Source organism: Numenius arquata, chromosome Z (assembly GCF_964106895.1).
Source record: "Numenius arquata chromosome Z, bNumArq3.hap1.1, whole genome shotgun sequence".
Classification (NCBI taxonomy): domain Eukaryota; kingdom Metazoa; phylum Chordata; class Aves; order Charadriiformes; family Scolopacidae; genus Numenius; species Numenius arquata.
In genome coordinates, this window is record NC_133616.1 from 44,108,718 (window position 1) to 44,133,680 (window position 24,963).

Below are 24,963 nucleotides of genomic sequence, written 5' to 3' on the forward strand. Positions count from 1 at the left end.
GCAAAACATAAACCATCAAAGTAAAAACACTTGCAAGCTCAGAGAATGACAACACCATATTCTTCTATTAAAAGTGAGAAACGAACTGAGTTTCTGGATTCACATGACTCACTGGTCTCTGAGAGAATCCCGACTATCTCGGAAGCTTTTCCCTCAAAAATAGGAAAAATATAGAAATGTGACCTTAAGAAAAATAAATCCCAAATGACCTCAACTTAAGTTTCCCTTTTCCTGTGGTGTTATTTTACTGTATACTGATAGCAGGTATAGAAGAGCCAAATCAAGATGACATAGATTCCACCTTATTACTGGAGCATAATTTGACAGCTGAGTTGGCATGGAGCTGTGTTACCACTGTAAATGCTTGGTGTCCACGTGTTGTGTAAATGTGACTAAAACATACATGTTACCTGCAACACAGTGAGGGGAGCTAGGAAGTGAGTTGTGCAGAGCATGAGATATTAGTATTCATGGAAAACACAGTGGTTTTTCTAAACAGTCCCTTTCTTTATGTAGGTCTATGCAATACAGGCATTCTTTGATTGCTTTCATGTGTAATAAATAAGAAATACATACTAATCATATACTTCCTTACTAGTGAATGTGAATATTAAATCAAGTGTTTTACTTCCCGGGGCAGTAACATTCCAGCAAGGAGATGGTCTAATGTAAAACTCCCACTGGAAGGGCTGCAGGAGTTGTTTGTGTACTTTCTGACAGCTTATGTAGCTACATGTTCCCCTGGCCACTTTTTACCATCTCTGTGTTGCGCTTGGCTGTGTGGCAAACCATAAAATAACTATGTTAAAATATGAGTTTATTTTTCTACCAGGTTTGCTCCCTAATCTGGTTTGCTGCATAGTTGCTTGTGCTGGAAAAGTTCATGGGGCAGTGTTGGCACAAAAATGAGAAGGCAAGTGTCTGGAGTGGGGAAAAGGGAGGAAAGCAACCAGCTAAGCTGTTTTACCCACTTCAGCTGAATATCTAATCCTGATTTAAAAGCTGGGAGACCGTATAAGAACACAACCGAGCCGCAATGCCAGGCAGTGCTACTAGGGTGTTAATATCCCATTTGACCCTCTGATACTTTTGTAATGCCCCTAAATGGGGTATTTCCAGGTCCTTTATATCATGTTAACCATACACAAAATACAATGCTGCTGAGGAACACAGTTCATAGCATCATAGAATCACAGAATGGTTTGGGTTGCAAGGGACCTTTAAAGATCATCTAGTCCAACCACAACATTTTTCACTAGATCAGGTTGCTCAAAGCCCTATTCAACTTGGCCTTGAGCACTTCCAGTGTTGGCGCATCCACAAATTCTCTAGACAACCTGTTCCAGTGTCTCACCACCCTGATTGTAAAAAATGTCTTCCTTATATCCAACCTAAACTTACTCCCTTCAGTTTAAAACCATTGCAACTTGTCCTGTCACTACAGGCCTTGGTAAAAAGTCTCTCTCTAATTTTCTTATAAGCCCCTTTATTGAAAGGCCACAATAATGTCTCCCTGGAGCCTTCTGCAGGCTGAACAACTCAGGCTCTCTCCTCCTTTCTTCAAAGGAAAGAAGAGTGCTATTCCAGCCCTCTTACCATTTTCGTGGCTCTCCTCTGGACCTGTGATAACAGGTCCATGTCTGTCTTGTACTGGGGACCCCAGAGCTGGATGTAATACTCCAGGTGGGGTCTTGCAACATCAGAGTAGATGGTGAGAATCTTCTGTCAGCCTGCTGGCTGTGGTTCTTTTGGTGCAGCCTATGATATGATTTGCTTTCTGGGTTGAAAGTGCACATTGCCAGCTAACATGCAATTTTTCATTCACCAATATCCCCAAGTACTGCAGTCCACAGATCAATCCATTCATCTCCCAGACGGTACTGGTACTAGGGATTGCCTCGATCTTGCGCTTGGCGTTGGTGAATTTCATGAGGGTCACGTGAGTCCTCTTTTCAACCCTGTAAGTTCCCTCCGGGTGGCATCCCCTCCCTCTAGTGAATCAACTGCACCACTCAGCTTGGTGTCATCTGCAAGCTTGCAGAGGGTGCACTCAATCCCATTGCTGTGATTGAGTGCATCATCAATGAAATTATTAAACAGTGTTTTCCCAGTATGGACACCTGAGGGACACCACTCATAACTGTTTTCTACAGGGACATTAAGATGCTGACTGTAACTCTTTGGACATAGTCATCCAGCCAGTTCCTTGTCCATCTAACAGCCCATCCATCAAACCTGTAGCTTTAATTTAGTATCAAGAATGTTGTGGGGGACAGTATCAAAGACCTTATAGAAATCTATGTAGATGACATCCATAGCTCTTCCCTTGTCCACTGATGCAGTTACTTCATTGTAGAAGGCCATGAGAGTAGCCAGGCATGATTTGCGTTTGGGGAAGCATGTTCACTGTCTCTAATCACCTTCCTGTCTTCTGTATGTTTCAACATGTCTTCAAAGAACACCTGTTTCATGGTCTTACCAGTCATAAAGGTCAGGCTGACCAGTTGGTAGTTCCCAGGGTCCTGCTTTTTACCTTTTTAAAAAATGGGCATAATGTTTCCATTTTTTTCAGTCACTGCTGACTTTATCTGACTGCCACGACTTTTCAAATACGATGGAGAGTGACTTGGCAGCTACATCAGCCAATTTCCTCAGGAGCCTGGGATAAATCTCACTGGGTCCCATGGACTTAGGTATGTTCGTGTTCCTCAGGTAGTCTCAACCAGATCTTCTCCTGCAGTGGGAGAAGGTCCCTGCCTTGATGTTCAGGGGCTTGAGAGGTCTGGTAAAATAGATTACCATTCAAAACTGAGGAAAAAATACTTTTGAGTATGAATCACGCTAAAGTTTACAGAGAGTGATTTTTCCTCTGCATTAATCTGCTGGGAGAGCTGGACTTGCAAAGTCCCCTCCACACCCAGCCTGGATCCTCCAAGGGCTAGGCAGAGCATTCATAGGGCCCCCCCCAAAACCCAATGGCTGAGGGAGGGGACAACTCCCCCTGCATAGCCTTCTGCATGACATTTGTTATCAGATCTCCTGCCCAATTTGTCAGGGAGGGTACATTCTCTTTAATCTTCCTTTTCTGTCCAACGTACCTGTAGAAGCCCTTCTTAATATTCTACACATCCCCTGACAAATTCAGCTCCCACTGTGCATTTCTGATCCCACCCTTACACAAACAGGCAGTGTCCCTGTATTCTTTCCAGGATACATGTCCCTGGTTCCACTATCTGTGCGTTTCCTTCTTACACTTTAATTTGACCAGGAGGTGCTTACTGACACATGGCAGTCTCCTGCCCTCCCTGTCCCATTTCATACATGTGGGAATCGAGAGCTCTTGCGCTCTAAGAAAAATGTCCTTTATGAGCTGCCAGCTCTGTTCAGCTTCCTTGTCCCTGAAGCCAGGTTCCGAGGGGGTCCAATTCACAAATTCCTTAAGCAACTGTTTATATCATGTTTATATTGAGCAAATGATATAATTCAGCTGCAAGTTTGGATAACATAAATGACACATGGCCCTGCCGAAAAAGCCATGGCCAATCATGATCAGATAGTCTGTTTTCGTTTCCTTGAGCTATGAGATTTCTTGCAGTCATTTTATATTCTATGAACATGGTGTAAATTTCAGATACCACTGAGCTTCAGCAATGGTGACTGTAGATGTATCTGACTGGAAAATTGCCCAGTGGGCTGTTGCAGGCACGTAATCAACCATTTAACCTCTGGATCATATCTCAGCTGTGATAAAAGTTTGATGATACTGGATCCCTTCAGGAACTTACATGTTTTTTGTCTGTCTTGTATCAATTCATGAAATATATTAATGGTATGTAGGACTACTTCTGTTCTGATTATTTTTTATGGTATCAAGTTGCTTATTGCTCCCAATATACACCTTCACCTCTAAACTGATCACAACTGGGCTAGCTACATGAGACTAAAGAATTTCTCCAATTTCTCCAAAATAGTCCTAATAAAAGCTTGCAATTCTAATTCCTACATTCAGTCAAACAAAGTGGTAGAATACCATGGAAGTTAATGGCAATGTTGGTATTTATTGAAGTCTTGCAGAAGAAATATAATCCTGAGTACATTCACGTTAGTAGTTATTAGTAGGACTTAGCTAATTAAGTGCTAAAACAAACAAACAAAGAAACAAAAACAACCCCAATAGGTCCACTTCACTAATTTTGGACCTCTGAAAAGATTGGAAGCAAACTAATCCAGATCAAGTACTGTATATCGCTTGCATAGCACAGAGGACCAAATGCTCACCATGTGGAACACGAAATTGTGAAGAGTTGTTTGTTTCATAAGAAACCAACACCAGCCTATGCTGGCTAAAATGGAAGAGCTATTATAATGGGAAATGGGGAATAGTTAAGGTCCCTGGTCTGCTAATACAGCTTTGGATGGCAATAATGTTAGTTTTAGGAGGAGGGAAAATTCTTTAAAGAAGAAAAATACTAGCAGATTTTCATATTTTCTGTGGATTTTTTTCCTCCATATCCCCCAATTATAGGGGGTCAAAAGTGAAAGAGGTACGAACAACCATTTAATCTCTAAATGGGATGCAATTTCAAGCGTTTCTGATTTTGGCTGTCGCAATGCCACCATCTTTGAAACAGTATGACAAGGACCAGTTTCTTACGCATTGAAGAGGTAAAATACTGCTCACTGTCACGTTACCTCTGTGAATGAACACTAGGAGAAACTATTGAAACTGGAGGAATTTTAGTAGTGTAGAACCTGTGTGAAAGGAGTATCAAGCCTCTGCCCGCATAGAAATCCCAACAGTCTGCCATCACAAGGTGCAGATAAATTACACTTGTATCTTTGCAGATATCACATTACATTCCACAATATCAATTTAATTTGATCTAAGAAAGCTAACAGGATATGAATAGCCTGTAATCCGTAAAGAAAAAGCTTAACAGAATGCTTTAGAAATCACATACGACAAAACACTTTCTCTTTAGGAGTTTAATATGAAATATGGATAGGTGTAGCTGTCTTCTTAGAAAGCCTAGAGTAGAATGTGTCAAACTGTATAATTCCATATATGTCAAAAGAGCTGAAAATTTAGTTACACCTTGCATTATGAATCATGAGAACTAAATTAAATGAAAGAAGACAGGAAGGTCTAGAAATTTGTAGCCTGTGTTTACACAGGATGATCTAGCAATTGTCATTTTCCTTCATTACAAACTGTTTTTGTATTGCACACCTGTTTAAAAATCTCTTTCTGCTTTTGAGAAAACAAGTTTCTAGATCTGGCACGTAGATCTTACTCAAGCCTTAATTCTGCAAAGTACTTTCAATATGTTAACTATTATGCCATTGAAATTGATGTATTTTTAATGAAGGCTTAACTGAATCAGGGCCAAAATGCCCTAAAAGTTTTACTTTTAGAAGGGGAAATTCCTGTTACACCTTCACGAGACAAAGAGAGCATAGAGACTTCTACATAAATCACTCTGAATAAAATAATGCCCCTTGCCTGATTTTGATCTACTGCAATAAACGAAGGAAAAACAATACTTCAAAACTGTACCTGTTAAAGGGTCCAGTATTTGAATAGGGTGTGTTCAGGAAATTACAGTGGTTTCCACTGCTGAACCTTTACAGTTCATAGCCCAGCACCATAAAGGAAACTACTACTACTACTACTACTGATTCATTTTTTAGTTATGCAGACTGTAATTTTCAGTGAGTTAGCTGCTGCTCCATGAGAAGTTGTGATCATCCCTACAGTAAGGGTGGAATGTTGGAAGCTTCTGAGACATCACAGCATGGGCTTTTCCAGCCCAAGGATCAGAGAATCACAGAATAATATGGGATTGGAAGGGACCTCTGGACATCATCAAGTCCAATGCCCCTGTTAAAGCAGATCCTCCTAGAGCAGGTTGCACAGGAACATGTCCAGGTGGGTTTTGAACATCTCCAGAGATGGAGACTTCACCACCTCTCTGGAAAGCCTGTTCCAGTGCTCTGCCACCCTCAATATAAAGAAGTTCCTCCTCATGTTTAGATGGAACTTCTTATGTTCAAGTTTGTGCCCGGTACCTCTCATCCTGTCACTGGGCACCACTGAAAAAAGACCGGCCCTGTCCTCCTGACACCCACCCTTGAAGTATTTATAGGCATTGTTCAGATCCCCCCTCACCCTTCTCTTCTCCAGACTAAAAAGACCCAAGTCCCTCAGCCTTTCCTCATAAAAGAGGTGTTCTAGTCCCCTAATCATCTTTGTGGTCCTCTGCTGTGCCCACTCCAGAAGTTCCCTGTCCTTCTTGGACTGGGGAGCCCAGAACTGGACACAGTACTCCAGATGTGGCCTCACCAGGGCAGAGTAGAGGGGGAGGATAACCTCCCTCAACCTGCTTGCCACACTCTTCTTGGTGCACCCCAGGATGCCACTGGCCTTCTTGGCCACAAGGGCACATTGCTGGGTCATGGTCATCCTCGTCCACCAGGATTCCCAGGTCTTTTTCCTCAGAGCTGTCAGCCCCTAATCTGTACTGCTGCATGGGATTATTCCTCCCCAGGTGTAGAACCCTACACTTGCCCTTGTTGAATTTCATCAAGTTCCTCTCTTCCCAACTTTCCAGCCTGTCCAGGTCTCACTGTATGGCAGTAGAGCCTTCTGGTGTGTCAGCCACCCCTCCCAGTTCTGTGTCATAACATGAAACTGAGATGTAAAAGCTTCTTAGACTTTGTAATCATATGATGTTTCTTGGACTTGCAGAGCAAAGTCTTGAGCTCTTTTTCCACCCTATAGCACTGTAAATCACAGGGAAGAAGTGGAAAGGGATAGATCTAACCTGAAAAGTGATTAAGTAAGAGGTGATTCTGACATCTTCACCCTTCTCCAGCATCAGAATATCTCCTCAAAAGGCAACTTTAATATATGGCATGCTTGTTATATTCATTCAGAAAAGATTTAGCTACAATCACTGTCAGCAGCAAGATTAATTTCAAGCAGAACTGAGCTTCAGATAAGGTGGGGAGCTGAAAGTGTGTTGATCAAATGAGAAATGAAGCTCATCAGTGTCGCTAATGTTCTCTGAGGATAATGCTCTGGCTAAATAATCTAATGCTCTGGCTAAATCTCTTGTCTGGCAAAGGTTTCATACTTGGATTTCAGAAGCTTTTAAGATAGTAGTCGTAATGCTGTATTGTATTGCCTCTGTCTGGCTTGAGAAAGGTGGACTTTGGATATTAGGAACCTCTGGAATTGCACCTAGTGGAAACATGTAAACACAGGAGCATGTGAACTCACTTAGACTGGAATGGCTGAAAATCTAGACGTCAGTCAAAGGCAATAAGCTTTGCAGATATATTTTGTGCACTACATAGCTATTTTTCCTGAAATTTTATCTGTTCCCAGTTTCATTAATTGGAGGGTAACTTACTAATGCAATAATGTTGGTTACTTAACTCACCGAACCCGAAATCTCCCTTTATCTCACGGAGGAATATGAGGATCTCTCAGTTTGAAATTCATCGGGTACCACAAGTGTACATTAATTATGGTTTCATTATTCTTTCAGATAAATAATGCAAGCTCTTTAACAAAGCATTTCCTTAATAACCACATTAGAAACTGAACCTCATACACCAATAAAAACAATACTCAGTTTAATTTTTACTACCTTTCAATCAATAAGAAAAATGGTAGGATGGTAAAACATTTTAAAGAAAACATAAAATGTTAATTTTAAGTGAAGAATTATTTTGGCAGAGTCTTAATTTATAAAGTAATCTGCATATATTCAGCACATCATCAGTGAGAGGAAATTAGCTACCAGTGGAAAAAAAACCCGCTGAATAATACTGAAAACAGACATTAATTTTCCTCACAGAGTCATTAATTTTCCATAAAAATCAGAATTACATCTAATACATGGAGGTTATTTTTAAATGAAATCTCATGTGCTATAAAATTATTTGGGAATTGAACAGCTCCAACTCACAATTTCTCGAGCGTGGGAACAGCATGGCCCTAGTGCAGTCCATGGCAAAACAAATATGGATTTCACTGGCTTGCAATTTTACCATATAGAAAATAGAATAGTTTGACTCTTTAAAGAGTGCAGATTGATGCAGCTACAATAAAGCCATCAGATTGCCGAGATTTGCACCAGCTGAGGTTCTAATCTATATACTTCTGTAACAAGTAGGAGAGTTAGGTTGCAAGTGAGGAGAGCCTGTCAGTCAATAAAGCTGCATTACCCCAGCGAGAATGAGAAGAGAATGAACTATTTGTGCCTACTGTCTCCCTATTGTCCTCTTCTAGCTCTTGAGATCTGGAAATTGGAAAAGAAAAGCCAAAGGAAGAACTAGAGTAAATCTTGTCTTTATAACTAACTGTACATTAAATGACTGCTCCCAATGAAGGGCTCTTCTGTGTTTTTCTTTAAAATGTGTAACAGTAGCCTCTAAACCTCAGCTAGGCAGTGTGGGGGTGGGGCCTTCTGCAGCAACAGTGTGGAAATTACAGAACCGTAATTTTATCACACTGAGTAGATAAAGCTCTTAAGAAAAAAAATCCACTCTTTTTTTTTTTTTTTTTTCTCTCTCCCTCACCCCCTTCTGCAGGAAACTAAGAGACAAGGTTTGTTACTGTTCCCAAGCAGCAAAGGCAGTGGTACAACAATTCTTCCATTTGAGTAGGAAATTCCTTTTTTGGGTAAATGCAAAGATGAGTCAGTCGAAGAAATCATGAGGTTTCTGCAGTGCATTTTTTTACCATATGGAAGTAGGTATGTTGAAACAGCTGAGGCCAGCCAATTTAATTCTTGTGCTTTACAGAATACACTCAAAACTCTCTTCCTCTGCTTTTATCCTACTCTATTTTTTGGATTACTGTTCTTTTGCCTCTGGTCTGTGTAGAGATGTATGCACAGCCTAGCCTGGCAGTACAAGATATGTTTGGATTTTGAGTTTTGGAAGATTTTAATTTACAAATGAATAAATAGGCAATTATCTTCACGCTGTCTTTTCAGAAGTTTCCAACATACTTTTCTTAGGTGAGACCTAAACCCTTCAAAGTTACCTAAACAGGTTCTACAAACAGTCCCTAGGTTACTGTGTAGCATAATTACAAATAAGTCCTAATTTGTATGGTTTACAGTCACAACATTCTTCTGTCATTTTAGCAGCTGCACAACACAGTATGTAGCAGGAGAACCACCCTGACAGTAAAGAATTTCTTCCTAACATCTAATCTAAATCTACCCTCTTACAATTTGAAAACATTACTCCTCATCCTATCACTATGCTGCCTGATAAAGAGTCCCTCCCCATCGCTCCTGTAGGCCCTCTTTAGGTACTGGAAGGCTGCTATAAGGTCTCCCTGGAGCCTTCTCTTCTCCAGGCTGAACAACCCCAACTCTCTCTCAGCCTGTCCTCATAGGAGAGGTGCTCCAGCCCTCTGATCATCTTTGCGGCCCTCCTCTGGACCCATTCCAACAGGTCCACGTCTTCCCCATGCTGTAGACTCCAGAGCTGGATGCAGTACTCCAGGTGGGGGTCTCATGACAGAGGAGAAGAGGGGCAGAATCACCTCCCTTGACCTGCTGGCCAGGCTTTTGATGCAGCCCAGGATACAGTTGCCTTTCTGGGCTGCAAGTGCACATTGCTGGCACATGTCCAACTTTTCATCCACCAGTACCCCCATGTCCTTCTCCACAGAGGATGTAACCCACATAAAACATGTAGATACATCTCTCATATAGGCATATTCCATATAAACCCCCTGATCTAGCCAGATGTAACTGCATATGAAATATATGCCAGAGACAGTTTGGGTGCTTTTTTTTTCTTTTTTGTTTTTGGGTTTTTTTTTGTTTTGTTTGTTTTTCTATTCAATGTGAGACGAGCTTGCAGCAAAATATCTTTTTTTACTTCAGAGCAGAAAGCTTAGGCAGTCCTCTCAAACTGTCGGAAACTCCATGCTAGATACCTCCTTTGCTGAAGCTGACCTGAGCAGGGAGAGAGTTTTCTCTGCTGCCACTCGGAGGGTGCAACCTGGGGACAGCCTCACACCACACCACCGGAAGCACACAGTGCATGTCTTTGATTCAGTATTAGGCAAAAAGATATCGAAGCCATTACGTTAACAAAGGGTTAGGCAAACTAAGCGTGTGCACAACCCTGCCCTCCACAGAGTATAAGTGAAGAGTCAGAGAATCATGTTCAATAGTTAGTGTTGCTCAAGTATCACTCTTCTAAAGCACAAAGGCTCTTTATGGGTGTTTCTTACAGAGCTAGCTGCACCTGATATAATTATTCATATCATGAGGTATCAAGATGCTGTATTTAACAGCTGAAAACACTTGCCACAGCTGGAAATTAATTTTTATTTGGCGTACTACTGTTTATGTGTGTTATTTGCACAGTCTGCCTGTTTTACTGTTTCCAAGTGGTCATGAATACTTTTGATGACTCTGTAACATCTCCTGGCAAGTGCGTAACAATCAGTTAAATCATTTTGTGCATATTGGTCAACCGTTTTGTTTTCTTTTTTTCCTAGACGTGACAAGAATAATATCTCCTTGCATGCTAGCCTTTGACTGGATGTCAGTGACCTCCAAACACAAAGCCTGCTCTTTGTGGTGTTCCTGTCTTTATCCAAGTGAAACAAATCAATGCTCTGGCCCTGCAAGGCCAGTTAAATTACAACAGGCAACCTTGCTGAATCTGCAAGTTTCAGATTTGTATTGAGTTAATGAAAGCCAAAGGGGATTCCCATATTACAGCATCTCTGTTGTAAGGGATCCTAGCAAATAGAGTGGGCAATAGCATCTGATTTTATTAGGTGATAATGCATGAGATGAAATAAACACATCACTGTGTAATCCTCTGCAATTTATACACGATGTTATAAGTGTAAGTGTTATTTTCAGACTCCAAATGAGACTCTGCGAGGGCACTGGTAGGAATTAGGAGGCCAATCACCATTAGATTTTTGATAGAAATTAAACTTCTGAGGCACAGATGCTTATTAAAAATTTAATTCCTACTGAAGACGAACAACAACTAGGCTTCCAAATATCATGTGTGTTGGTAGGAATCCTTTTCTGTAACTGCGGAAATAGGCAATTGGTGGGGACAGGACTTCTCTTGTTTGATCTCACTGATGAAAAGCAAGTTCAAAATTGTGGAACTGCTCCCTGAAAACTGAATGCCAGCTGTGCTTGTTAAATGAGGAAAGGCTAAAAGTATTAATGCTTGTGACTATTTGCAGTACTTTTTTAGAATTAGTGACTTGTTGAGCTAGCTACGATTTGTACTAATTGTTTCTTTAACAAATAGTCACAAAATGTAAGGACTGATTACCTTTCATCACTGACTTGTCTCACCCATGGCAGTTCTGCTCCTATAGCAAATCTGAGATATATTCGTATGGGAAAAAGCTCACATGATCTCATTAGTAAAGGTGACTTCAGTTTTCAGTGCCATCATCAACTGTAATTCATATGCACAAAGTTTAATACAATGCTAATGTTGATAAAATAGTATGCTAAAGAAACAGCAAAAGTTTTCACAGAATAGTAGTATATTATCTTTTTTTCAGGTGTTTTGTTAATTTCACTGTCCTGAGAGCTGTCTGAGAAGTAGGATGGGAGTGGGAATTATTTCTTTTGTGATTATGTTGCAAACCTGATTCATTTCCAAGACAAAAAAGCCTAAATTGTAAAGTATGAGCACCTGCAAGAAGTCTGCATACTGTTCCTTTGGCTATCTATATTTCATGTTTTCATTCAATTGTATGCTTTTCTGTCACTCACACAGTTACCAATTGTGACTCTTTTCACTTATTTATACTATTTAATTTCTACTTTTTGCCTGATAAGATCTTTTTTTGTTTTATTTTAGTGTTTTTCTATGGGTTTTCCTGGGCTTCTTGTTCCCCTTCCATTTATTTTCTATTAGTTTATAGAAACCACTGTCTACAATAGCTGTCTCAGATTTCTAGAAGCTATTACTCTCTTATAGACAGGACACTTCATTGATTGTTCTGAACATAACATGTTTCAGTGATAAGATTGATGGACATGAAATCCCAAGATGACAAATTGACAAGGCTTTTAAACTAAGGGGCTGTGTAGCTTTGTAATTTCTTTTTTAATATGGCAGTTCGAGAAGGTTTATAGAGTTCCTGATTTAAAAAAGCCAAAGAAGACATTAACAGTTAAACACAGGCTTAAATGGTTTACCTTGCAGGAGATAAACATCTGCTTTGTAATGCAACATAAATACATATTATTATTTTGCAGAAGAGTAAGAGCCACATTACTGCAGAAGTGTGCTGACATGATTGCTTCTTCCAGACCATGCAGAAAAGAGATAAGGTGTTTCTATTGACAGCACTGGCAGAACTACCAGCCTTTCAAGTAGGGATGGCTTCAGATGGGTTGGAAGACAATGGAAGTTTTTGAAACGGGAGACCAGCAGAAAGCAAGCTATCCATCTTTTTTCTAAAGCAGCAAAAGTTCAGGCAAGGAGAAGAGGACACCACTTTTGCTTCCCTGAACTTATTTGCTATGTTGAGCCCTGATCCATCTGTGAACAGAGACTCTCAAACAAGGATTCACATGCTTACGGTCTGTCATGTTCCCTTCATAGTGGGCAGGTGGCAAAAAACATCCAGTGCCAACAAGCGCGTCATCTGTTGATCATCGAAGGAAAACATTTAATTTCCATATTTCACTGAGTTTTTCATAGCTGTGGGACAGGGACCAGGGCATCTGTATGGACAATTTAATATGGAGCTATAGCAAAAAAAAGCCAACCAACCAACAAAACACAAAGGAAAAAGCAAGATACAGAGAAAAAGACATAAGCTCAGTATGGAAAGCACAATAGCACTGATGTATATAGTGGCATACCTTCAACTGTGTGTAACAGTACTGTCTCCATTTTCTACCACCAGTCTTGGTCAGGTGTTAAGAAAGCCTGCAAATGGTTAAGACATGAAAGGCTTTTTTTTTTTTTCTGAAGAGATGTAGAAAAAATATCTTACCATAGAAAGGCCATAAATGAGAGGTGCTATTTTAGTGTCTGTGTGTACAAAGTGGTCAGGAAGTAAATTAGATCAGGAGTTAAAACTATATCCTTTCTCTAGCAAAAGTAGAGTTATTCAATTTTATGAGAAAGTATTAAATTCCTAACTGATAAAGACTATTTTTCCACAGGTGCAGTATATTGAGCCCATGGAATTCATCATTACAGCAAGCAATTAAGGATGATAGTTTAGCAAGTTTAAAAATGAGACTAGATGGTTACAGTCTCAAAATTGTAAAACTCTACAAACTCTGAAGTTGTCACAGCTGTACTTACTTAGAAAGAAACAGGTTTGTTGAACAGAGGGTCCATAAAGGATTTTTACTCTACTGTCACTCCTATACGATTCTTGTGTGTTCCTCTGAAGCATCCAATACTGGTCAGACTGAGAAATGGAAAGACAGTTTAGAGAGACTGAAGATCACATTGTAAAACAATTCTTACTTTTTAAGAAGATAATCCAGCTCTCTGCCCGCATGTAAATACCCTGGTCTATTACATTGCACGAGTAATTTAGATTGTTTCCTTCCCACACTTTCCCTACCATGTTTTTAGGTTTGAAGTATTTTATTTGTTGCTTTGTAAAATAAAAATAATTTAATTCTGAATGAAAGTAGTTAATACATGGGAAACAAACTCCATATTATGTTGTCTAATACGTGGTGGATTGGAATTTGTCATACAACTACCATAAACAGAGTTTTATATTTCTAGTAACAGAAGGCAGACACTAACAATACTAACAATAACACATTGAGGGAGGTGATTCTGCCCCTTTGCTCCTCTCTGGTGAGACCTCACCTGGAGTACTGTGTCCAGCTCTGGAGTCCCCAACACAAGAAGGAAACGGATCTGTTAGAGCGTGTTCAGAGGAGGGACACGAAGATGATGACAGAGCTGGAGCACGTCTCCTGTGAAGACAGGCTGGGAGAGTTGGAGTTGTTCAGCCTGGAGAAGACGGCTTCCAGGAGACCTTTTTGCAGCTGCAAAGTACCCAAAGGGGACCAACAGAAAAGATGAGGACAGACTTTTTAGCAGGGCCTGTTGTAACAGGACAAGGGGTAATGGTTTAAAGCTGAAAGAAGGAAGATTTAGACCAGGCATAAGGAAGAAATTTTTTACAATGAGGATAGTGACACACTGGAACCGGTTGCCCAGAGCAGTGGTAGATGCCCCATCCCTGGAAACATTCAAGGTCAGGTTGGATGGGGCTTTGAGCAACCTGATCTAGTTGAAGATGTCCCTGCCCATTGCAGGTGTGGTTGGACTAGATGACCTTTAAAGGTCCCTTCCAACCCAAACTATCCTACGATTCTACGAATCATAAAAAAGTCAGAAGATTTACCATACCACAAATGCAGTAAGTACCACATTAGCTAATAAGTGGCAGATGAAGTCTACAGCTTTGCATTTGCATTTACCTATAGGCTTGTAATGGTGAGACACAGGTAGAATATAGTCTTTTGGCTTTTGTTATTGCTACGAGTCAGAGAAAAGCTATGTTATAATATGCAGACAAGAAAGGGCATCTAAGCATACATCTCCACCTTCCAGTCTATGGAGCTTATGACTTCAGGTGCAAAAAAGCGTTAACCATCTTCCCAGCTGGACATGTCTCAGATGAATACACAGTTCTCCGTACACATCAGCTAATATCCAAAATGGCAAAGTTTTCCCTTAACAGTGTGTGTAACATCTAAGGGAGAGATGCTGAAGCCATTGGAGCTGAAAATCTAAGATTGTTGCCATTTTTGCCTTCATGGCACCCATTGTAGATCAGTGCTGTGTCATGCAAAGCTATGTCTGAACGTGTAATACAAAAACATCTGAGCTCCCAGGAGTTTACACGCTAAGAGGGGATGCTGTTGATTGAGTGGAATGATATAACACTGTGTTAATATGCATCCCTTATGATATGATCTCCATGTATGAATTATGGTTGTCTTCTGTCTACGAACCCAGAAGTCCTTTTCTTCAGCACACAACCCTCTGCCAACATTTATAATTAGGACCATAGTAGATGCTACATGGAGGCTTTCAGTTAGTACTGTGCTATGTATTAAAGGGGAGGTTTTTGTTTTAAAAGTGAAAAACAACACAGTGAGACTAAACTGCCAGATCTGTGAGATTAAGCTGCCAGATCTAAAATGCCTGAACCATATGGTGCACAAGATGAAAACTGACATTTTTATTTTCCTGGGGATCCTTGAGAAGTAAATGCATAACAGATGCAAAGTATCAAAGTGCCTGAACACCATTTTCAGGTCACAGTTCAACAAGGTTTAAAGCTCTGCAGTACAATCCATAGGAAGCCCATATTTACACAAGTAGTCAGGAGTCGCTTACATATAAGCATTGCTGAATCTTGCCTCTAACATAATTTTCCTTCTAATATTATTTCTTGCCTTCATTGAGAAGGTATTGAGTAGGGCCCTGGAGATTTGGGTATATCTTCCTGTAGCTGACTGAGCCTACAACCTGTGTGCCAGAAATCTTGTAGTAACCTATGAACTTTGGGTAAATACGGACCCTCATGGACTGCAAACTGCTTAAGTTTTCATGATAGCATCCTGTTGACATACACGACAGTATTTGGAATCCTGTTTGTATTCAGAACGACCAAGATCTGCACTCAAGATCTGTATGCATGTTCTCTAGGCAGTAGTTCAGCTTTTGTACTTCCTTACTACCAGGTTTTGCGTGTGATTGCATGTGGCTATGAGAACATAGGCCTGATTCTCTCATGTCTTCACTGATTTAATCTTGGCTTAACCACACAGAAGCCAAAGGGAAGAATTTCTGTTTCAGTCTCTTTGCAGTGGACAGGACATGGTAAGGAAAGTTTTGTTTCTGAAAGCTTAAAGCCTTAGGAAAGTATTCTTTGTTCCCTTTTTGGCTTATTACATTTCTGAGAAAAGATTAAAAGAAAGCAAAGGAGTCTGGGGATTGAAAAGCACATATTTTTTTCTTGGAACTTTCAAAATTACAAAGATCCTAAAAATTTAGAAAAAAAATTGCATTTGTTATTAATTTTTTATCTTAGCCAAACACAAAGCATGCTCTGATTAACATCTAAAACCACAAAGCCCTTCTCAAGAAGTCTAGAGTCTGATTTGTAATGTCATGATACTTAAAATCTGCATATGAGCACACAGAATAATTTTTGAAAGAGAACTGGATTTTTAGAGGATATCTGAACTGAGGATTGGGATGTCACTGTTTCACTGTGTTCAGTGCAAAGATCTGGCCTGTGTGCTTTATTCCTCTTGTACTTAATGTCAGGGTCTGGAGACATCATCCCTCTCCAGGAATTTTGACCGCTGGGGCTCAGGACCAGCGCAAAGGCCAGCCCTGTCCCACTAGTGCAGTGGGAAGGGGCTCCCTGTGGGGAAGCGGTGGCCAAAGCCCACCCTTGTCCTCTGAGAGCTGCTTTTAAGCTGATGTCTGGGGCTGGGGCTGCCCTTCTGCTCCCTGGCTGCCCTGCTCCCTGGCTGGGTGGTGGGACAGCCCTGGCTGCTGGCCCTGCCCTACCCCAACAAGGGACCTCCCATCGCCCCTGGTCCCCAGGAGCAGATGGCAAGTGCCACTTGAAATGCCAGCGCTGTTAACCTACCGTTGCCTGCCAGTCCCCATAAAGGTGCCGGCTGGAAGACCAATGACAATGCATGGTTCTGGCATGGCAGACCTCACCACTGACCTGAAGGATAAAGACCAATAAATTTCAGTAGCTTTCAGCTTTACATGCTGGAAGAAGGGCATTGTCCAGACCAGCTGCAGTGAGAGGTCAGCTCATGAGAACAAAGACTCTAATCTGCAATTCTACAGGAAGAAGCAAAAGAAAATTAGTAGTCTAGGTTGATGCTCCAGGCTTGGAGCACCTACTTCCCGATGGGATTATTGTAATATCCTCCACATGGAGTTAACCTGGAAGATTGCATAGAAGCTACAGCTGGTGCAAAGCATCCCAACAGGCAAGCAAAAAGGCCTTACAGAATTAAGTAAGAGTAAACTTGCAAATCAGCCCACAGGGTGATTTGCCTTGTTTAGATAAATGCTGTGGCTTTATGAAGAGGGAGGAAATGCAGAGCACCTCTGTGATGCAGTTGTGCTCCCAGCAATCCGTAAAGGCCTAACCCCAGCATTAGATTACCAGATGCTCAGGGGTTCACTAATCCGTTAGCTATTACATCTGCATTCCAGGGTTTTCATAAGAAATCCTACAGCTGAACCCTTTAAATGCCTCTTGAAGCAATGACATACTTCAGAGATTCTCTCTCCCCTCCAGACCAGGAGGGAATTGTCCCCATGGGATATCCCCCCTCTAGAAGACATGTAGGTAACCTCAGGCTTCAATCCTTAGAAGTTCATGAGGAAGGTGGCAACGTGCATGGTGGAGGAAAGCTGTTCTATTGAACATTGCAGTGTCAGATGGGTTCGTTGTCTTTGTCCTTTCCTTTGTCCTTTGCCTTCCACAAGTATACCTTTAGCTTAGATTTTATGAACAATTGCATAGGAAATATATTTTCAGGTATGTTGTTGATTTTCTAAGAAAACATCTACCCAGATGAGTTCAGATAGCTGGGAAGCTTGATATCATGCTTTAGGCCCGGATAAGAACTTGCTGTAGTGGGAGAATCATAAAACCTTTTGCTAGCCTAATGGCAGAAAGTGTAGTCCTCAAGTTTCTCCCCCTCAGATTTCAGGAGTAAGTTAAGTCCTAACATCAATTTTTCAGCATTTTCTATGGCATAGCTGAAGTTTCTTCTGGATCTTCTAGAGGATGTAAAAGGTGGTATTGTTTTGAATTGAGAAATTCTGTTGTGATGCCTTTCTCTCATGCATTGTAGAGTATGCATTTGATGTCTGAACTGGAATAATCATCTGCTATTATCAGTCTGCCATAGCTCATTCCTCATTGGTAAAATTTTGTCTTCTCCTGAAATGTACTTTTGTAGTTGAAAGGCAAAGGTATTAATAATCAGAAGCACTTTGTCCTGCATAAAACCCCCCATCATGCAAAATGATTTCTCTGATTGATTGCCTAAATTGTAATACACTCTTTCTCTTCTCTGGATGGACAATAACTGGGAAGAGTCTTGAAGCAGCTGAGTAGATCTTGATTCTATCAAAGAAAAGCTGTAGGGAATTTCCTGAAAAAATCAACAGAGGAAATGAGTAATTATGGCTGATAAGTAAGCTTAGGAGAATGTGAAGCCTTTACAATAGTTCCCACCCTCTTTTTGCAGAAGGAAGCATATTTGTTTATGCGAGATACGTTCCAGCTCTATATCTAAAGATACATCAAGTCATCTTTTGGGGGGATGAAGGGAGCTGTGATTTGGATATTTGTCCTACTTTGTAAGGAATTAATTTAGTTTTATGAATTAAGCTAAGAATTAAGGAAGGTTTCTTGAACCTTATTCCCAAATTTTGCTGCAATTTCCAGGTGGACACAGACTGGTGTATTTAAAAAGTACTCCAATAATAGAGTATAACACAAAGAGAATAACACAAACCCAAAGTGATAACATGCCACCATTTTACCAGACCAAGTTTTGTGTATGTTCATCAACCACCAGGGTTTTTCCTTTTTTGTCAGGAAACACGAGTCAGAAATGTGCTTGGACTCTTCCAGTTCAGGAAACTGAATAGGTGACAGCATTGTGAGGGCTTTGGAGGCTGGTAATGTGACAAACCAAAGGTCACCATGCACACTTATGAAGGAATCATTAGGGAGACATTTAATTAATTATAGAACATGAAATAAAATGAAGATATCATGAATTACCAATAAGTTGCAATACAGTCACTACAGAAGTAGGTGTAACTTCAGTTATCACATTTATTCATACACCAAAATCTCTCTAAGCAACATTGAAATAATGGTGATATTTTGCACTTAGAAATTGAATTCAGGCTTTACTTTTGCCACGATTGTATTTACACATATTTTTTTGAAAGAATGAGGAACCTAATTTCTTATTATCAAAACATGATTGATATGTCTGATTTTGCTCCATTTTTGTACAGCTTCATTGCAGTAATTCAGTACATAATCAAGTACAAGAGCCAGTGCTCAATTCCATCAGTTTCCATGAGAGTGGATAAAAACACCCACGAGTTATATCTTCATGAGAAGGCATATGAAACCCAAAGTTTACCTCAGAAAGTAAAAGAGACTCAAAACTGTACTATATAAAGCCGTATGAAAATATAGGAAGTGATTTTAAGTTTATGAAATAAGAGGTTAGTGAAAATGGAGCCATTTCCAGAGGGCTGCTTAATCCACTTTGTGCTCTGAGTGGTAGGATATGAAAGCTGATTAGTCAGATCAACTTGGGGGTCTACAATATATTGCCACAGAAGACTACTGCAGCCAATACGGTTAAGCACACCCACCCTTTGCTGCAGAGGCTTATCTGCACCCCCCCCCCAACAAAACATACCAAACTCAACCACACCCCAGCTATTCTTTGCTTTTTCTGCTTTTGTGCAATTGAAGAATTGCCCTTTAATCTTGCTATGAATATTTTATAGGCAACAGCTCTATGCTTAAAAGCAGTTTTGGGAAAGGCAATTTGTTTGAGATTCTGAATTCAATCATATGTCTGAGACTATACTGTAAGGAAGGCATATCCTCTATTCAACGTAGTTCTCTCTGTGCTGCAAAACTCCCTAGAGTCAAAAGGTAAATTCATTGGATCTACAGAGCAACTGTAATCCTGTTCAAAGTTAAAAGCAGATGATGTGTCTTCTTTAAGAGGTAAAATTTCAAAGCTAAGTATTTACATAACTGTTTTTGTTGGAAAGGAAATGTTTTCCATTTGGGCAACACTGAACAGTTTAGCAGATTTAGGAACTACTGGAGGGATGGGAGCTGTTTTCTCACTGGTTCTTGTGACTATGTCAGTGTATGACAGTGACCCAGTCACTGCGTATCAGGATGTCTCCATTCAGCTTGTTGCAGCAGCATTTGTTTATTGCCCTAAACATCCCACAGGTCACTTTGCTTATAAGTGGTGAAAGATCCAAATTTTTCCTTAGTGATAGAAAACCTAGTTGGAGAACGTCTTTGTATAGGAGCGGAGGAGGAAGGAAATAAAACAGCAAACTACCAATAACATGAACTTCATTGAGAGGTTTGGAGCTCCTTGATCCAGTATACCGAGTTGCCCATATACCTGGTCAAAGGGGATACCAAAAGCTATGTTTGGGTCTACTTGCATCTGTGGTAGAGCTGCTGTCCTTTGGGGACAGCAGTCAAATATAAATAGCAGTCAAAATGGCTTAGTTTTGTCTTCACTGTTGGATGCAGAATCTTTAGCAAGGGTTCAAAGGAGCCCAGTGTCTCCTTAGAAATGAATTAGCATTCTTGAAGATAAACCTTTCACTTATCCAGTAATTTGAAAAGCTACATCCTTCCCCAGGGATTTAAATTCACAGATTTATTCACACATCATCACTGGGGTAATAACACACGGAACACATGTATTTCAATGTAAAGGAATTACACTAGAAGGCAAAAACATGTCTTTGTTGTGTCATGGCAGATGATACCATATACCCAAAGACATTCAGCAAGTATATACTCAGCATAACTCTTACCTTCCATTTTGGCAAGGGTGTAGTGAGAAATCAAGGTAAATGGGGAAATGGAAGTTTGCTGTTACCAAATTTGGTATGATACCATTTCTCTCAGCAACAATAAGGTCATATTTTTAAGGCAGATAATAGATAATACCATGGTTATGTGTATAACAAATGACACCAAAAAGTCATATGAGTAATTCCACTCATTTTCACTACTGTAAAGCAACTATGGCTCTTGGTACATCTTACAATAAGATGTATCAAGAATTAGTGGGCATTTTGCATAGTATTAATTTTTCAATGTTTGTGTTTTTCTTCTTTCCTTTGAATTCTTTTCCCCTTGGAGTGCAGTAAGTTATCAGTACATATGGAAAAATAACAGAAAAAATGTTTCTCCATTAGAATACCTTGCTTTTATGTCTAGAGGCAGATTCAAATTGTGGGAAACACACAACTGTAGACCTTAGTTCTGCAAACTTCATGTTCACAGTGGAACAGTTTCCATTCCAAAGAATTTTGCATGGATTAGATACATTCCTGAAACACGTTTGAGAAGCACTCATATGCATGCAATTGAAATGCCACTGACAAATGCTGAAAATGAATGGAATGTGTTTTAGCAATGTTTGCAATGTTATCAGCAAACAACTGGGTGGGGTTTTTTTAAGAGCTTATGGTTCTGACATCAAAACCTTCTGGATAAAATGTTACATGTTCTTGGCAGTTCTGGTTTTTTTTAAAAAAGTAAGAAAACCACCGATTGTTCTCCAGGCTTTGATGTATTTTTCTACACTAATCATTAAAAATGTGGATTTGTCAAAAGCGTTTTGTAATGAAAGATCATTGGCAATAGAGATCTAGGCCTTAAGAAAGATGAAATATCAATTCTGTTTTATTTAAAAGTAAGTTCTACTAGTACATGCATGCATAACTGACAGGGAGCAGCGATACATTTGGGTGACAGGCTAGGAAGACACCTTATTAAAGTGTTCCTGAAAAATCATCTTGAGATCATATGGGGCTCCTAGGGTCTATTAATCAAAAGATTCTTCACTTCAAGTGTCAAAAAGCAAAATAAAAGATACTGATTATTAGCTGCAGAGTACAGAAAAAGATATTTCAGTCTATTATAAGCATAACGTAAACTGAAAGAGGAACTTTCTCTAACAAATTCTCTTGGAGACAGAGTGTGGAAAGATAGTTTTGGTTTTAAACTGAAAATCACATGTCAGGAATACTAAGCAAGTTTTATTTTCAGTTGATCACAGTAAGTACCTCATTATTCAAATCACGAAATCACGGCCATTAAGGTCTCATACAAGTTTGGGGTTTTTTGGTTTTGGGTTTGTTTTGTTTTTTTTTTTTTTTTTTGTTTGTTTGTTTTTTTGTTATTGTTTTTTAAAACAAAAGCCTCAGGCTGTTTAGATTTTAATTCATGTGAAGTCTGTAATGTCAATGTGTTGGCAAGAGATTCAATGTGTAAAGAAACAGTTTGTTCTTGAAACACCACTAAACCTAATTATTTCTGTGAAAATTCATGGAGGCATTAATAGGAAAGGTGGGCATAAATGTTTTCTAGATGCCATCTGCTTAAGCTGTAAATCATTTGTGTGGATGACAGCTACCTAAAAGCCCTTTGACAGTGAAGCTATGACAAGAAATATCAAAACCCTACATTGCATCAAGAATGAGACCCTTCTGATTTTATGTTTAAGCGCATTTAAGAAATACTTACAATGTACTGACCTTTTCTAACATAGAGGAATTCACATCTCTGCTCTACATAGTTCTGTAGTGTGTGATCCCGAGTCAGTGATTGGCTATGCTTTTATTGTCACATCTGGTTTTGTCACATACAGGAAATCTATCAGTGCTGAACTGGATGACTCTGCTAAAAGGTTGTTTATATACCCTTAAGGAAACATCTGGTGTCAGAGACGGTCAATTGTTTTTATTAACTGCCAAGTATAAACCTTAAACTGCATCAGGCTGACTGTCTTGGCACCATTGCTATAATCAAATGGCCTTGAAGATCTTGCTTTCATAGCATTATCCACTAAGAAATTAGCAAAAACCTTCATAGCCTTTTCAAGCCAGGATGTCCACTGAGTTGCTATTAGCTAGCAGTGGTGGCAGGGGCAGGAGGAGTCTTCCGAATCCCGAGTTTCCAAGTCATGTTTTAGTAGCCAGTTTTTTCAAACCACTTCCAGCCCAGCCTGGCTAGGATCAGTGCTTGCCAGGACCCAGACCTCCGCGCAGGTTCGCATGGACAGAACTTACTTTCATTGTATGTCACATAAGGGATAAACTAAGACTTTTTTTTTAATGTATTATGCTTCCACCTGAGCTGTGGCTTCATTCCTTGTTTGACTCCAGGGTGTGTGTCACCCTTCCCAGCAGCAAGTCAATTCCCAGCCCATTGTGCTTGCCACCACCAACCTCTCACTAGTGGTGTTCTGTTATGTACAATGTTGGATGTATTCAGTATGTTCTTAATCCTTATAAGGATTCAGAAAATAGAAGTCTCTCCTTTCCCAATACCTTTTTTTCTAAATGAATACTTGCACGCCAGACTGGTTCTCTAAATCCCAGTAAGACAATGAGTTAATGTCTGCTGCTTTTCTTCACACCACCCTTGGAAAGCAATCAGATAAATTAGCATAGTTGGTTTACAACACACCACACCAACTGCACAGGTGACTTTTGACTGTGAGCCAAGGAGGGCTGCACTGAGGGCAGAGCTCTGGGAAAGCATGTGTGATTCTGAAAATCGTCTTAAATCAGGAGGCAGGGGAAGTTTGGCAGCTTATATTTAGGGAGGGTGCATTATTGATATAATTCTTTTAGTATCAGTGGAATTACTAAAGCAATTATAAAATCTCAATATGAGGTCTTCATAAGAGGCTGCAGTTCTCACTGTTGACCAGAAGAATCTGCCACAGTCTGTATGGAAGGAGCACAATTACTGACGTTACCAATCATCCTCTTAATTTCTGACAGATAACTTTTGTCTTTCTGCATTGTGAAGCAATTGATTTCCTCCATTTGAATGCTTAGGATCAAATGTGTTTATGTGATTATTATAAAACACTTGACATTAATATTTAAATGAAATCTATATTTCTTTTTTTCACAAAGCTATGCCACTCTTAAATGGCACCAGCGTGCCCTACAGAATTGGAGGAGCTTAGTACATTGGAAAATTTATATCAGCAAGAGCTTATTTAAGTTCTCATGAATTCATGCTTTTACTTTTGCTTACAACTGGAACTCTTTTTGGAAACGTTTTTAATGATCTGTCACGAAGTTTTGATGAGTATGGGTAAATCTTTCATTTATCTTCTAAACTGTGCATAGTTTGCTCTAAATGGATAAATTCTTCAGGTTCTCTACTTAAAGAAATGGTATAGAATTTGAAAAGTTGGAATATCCACTAAACATAATTTCTTTCAGTACTGAAAATGCCAGATCATCCCTTCAGTTCCAGTATCTTATCTGGGTTTTCTTTCTCCTTTGAATTTTTAGTCTGGAAGATAAAAGTCAAGCGCCAGCGTCATTTCTGTGGCCTGACAGTAAAGAAGCTGAGAGTTTAGTCTATCCAGAGCTTTTCAACATTTGCCATTAGAATTTTTGGCAAATACTTTCTGACCTCCGTAATAATGTTCGTGTTTCATTTTGAACCACAAAGATACAGGAGTACTTGTAAAAACACTAGCCGAGTGTAGATTTAGGGACTGCAAAGTCAGTTGCATACTTCAAAACCCGAAGGAATCCAGAATGGATTATGTTGCTTTAAGGCCCTGAACTGCTCCTCATGCAAGGAATTTTTCCATGGGAGATCCTGGCACCATCACAGCCATCAGGGTGACGGATGTTCAGCAACAGCCATCTCACAAACTGCTGTGGGGGTCTGGCCTGGTCTGTGGGATAACTTTTTATTGAAGTGAAAAAGAAAAGGCTGCTAGAAGGTAGAACACTTCCCTTATCTGCCTTGTTCTCATCACAAATCATTTTAAACTGCTGTTAAACCTTAATTCTACGGGCTTGTAAATGCCTTAAGAATTCTTCTGCCTTCCTTTTAGTCTTAGCCTCTAGTTCTGTGCTTTACTTTTAGGTAGAATGGTAAACAATTTCATCCATGTACCCTGTTGAATATGTGTGCTTTCCATACATAGAGTTACTTTTAGAGAATAAAAATGTGGCTAATTAGCAATAACTTTGTTGCTACAGAAAAGCTACTTACAGGTATCTTTAAAAAAAAAAAAAGATATTTAAATTATTTAATTATTTAGTTTTTAAGAA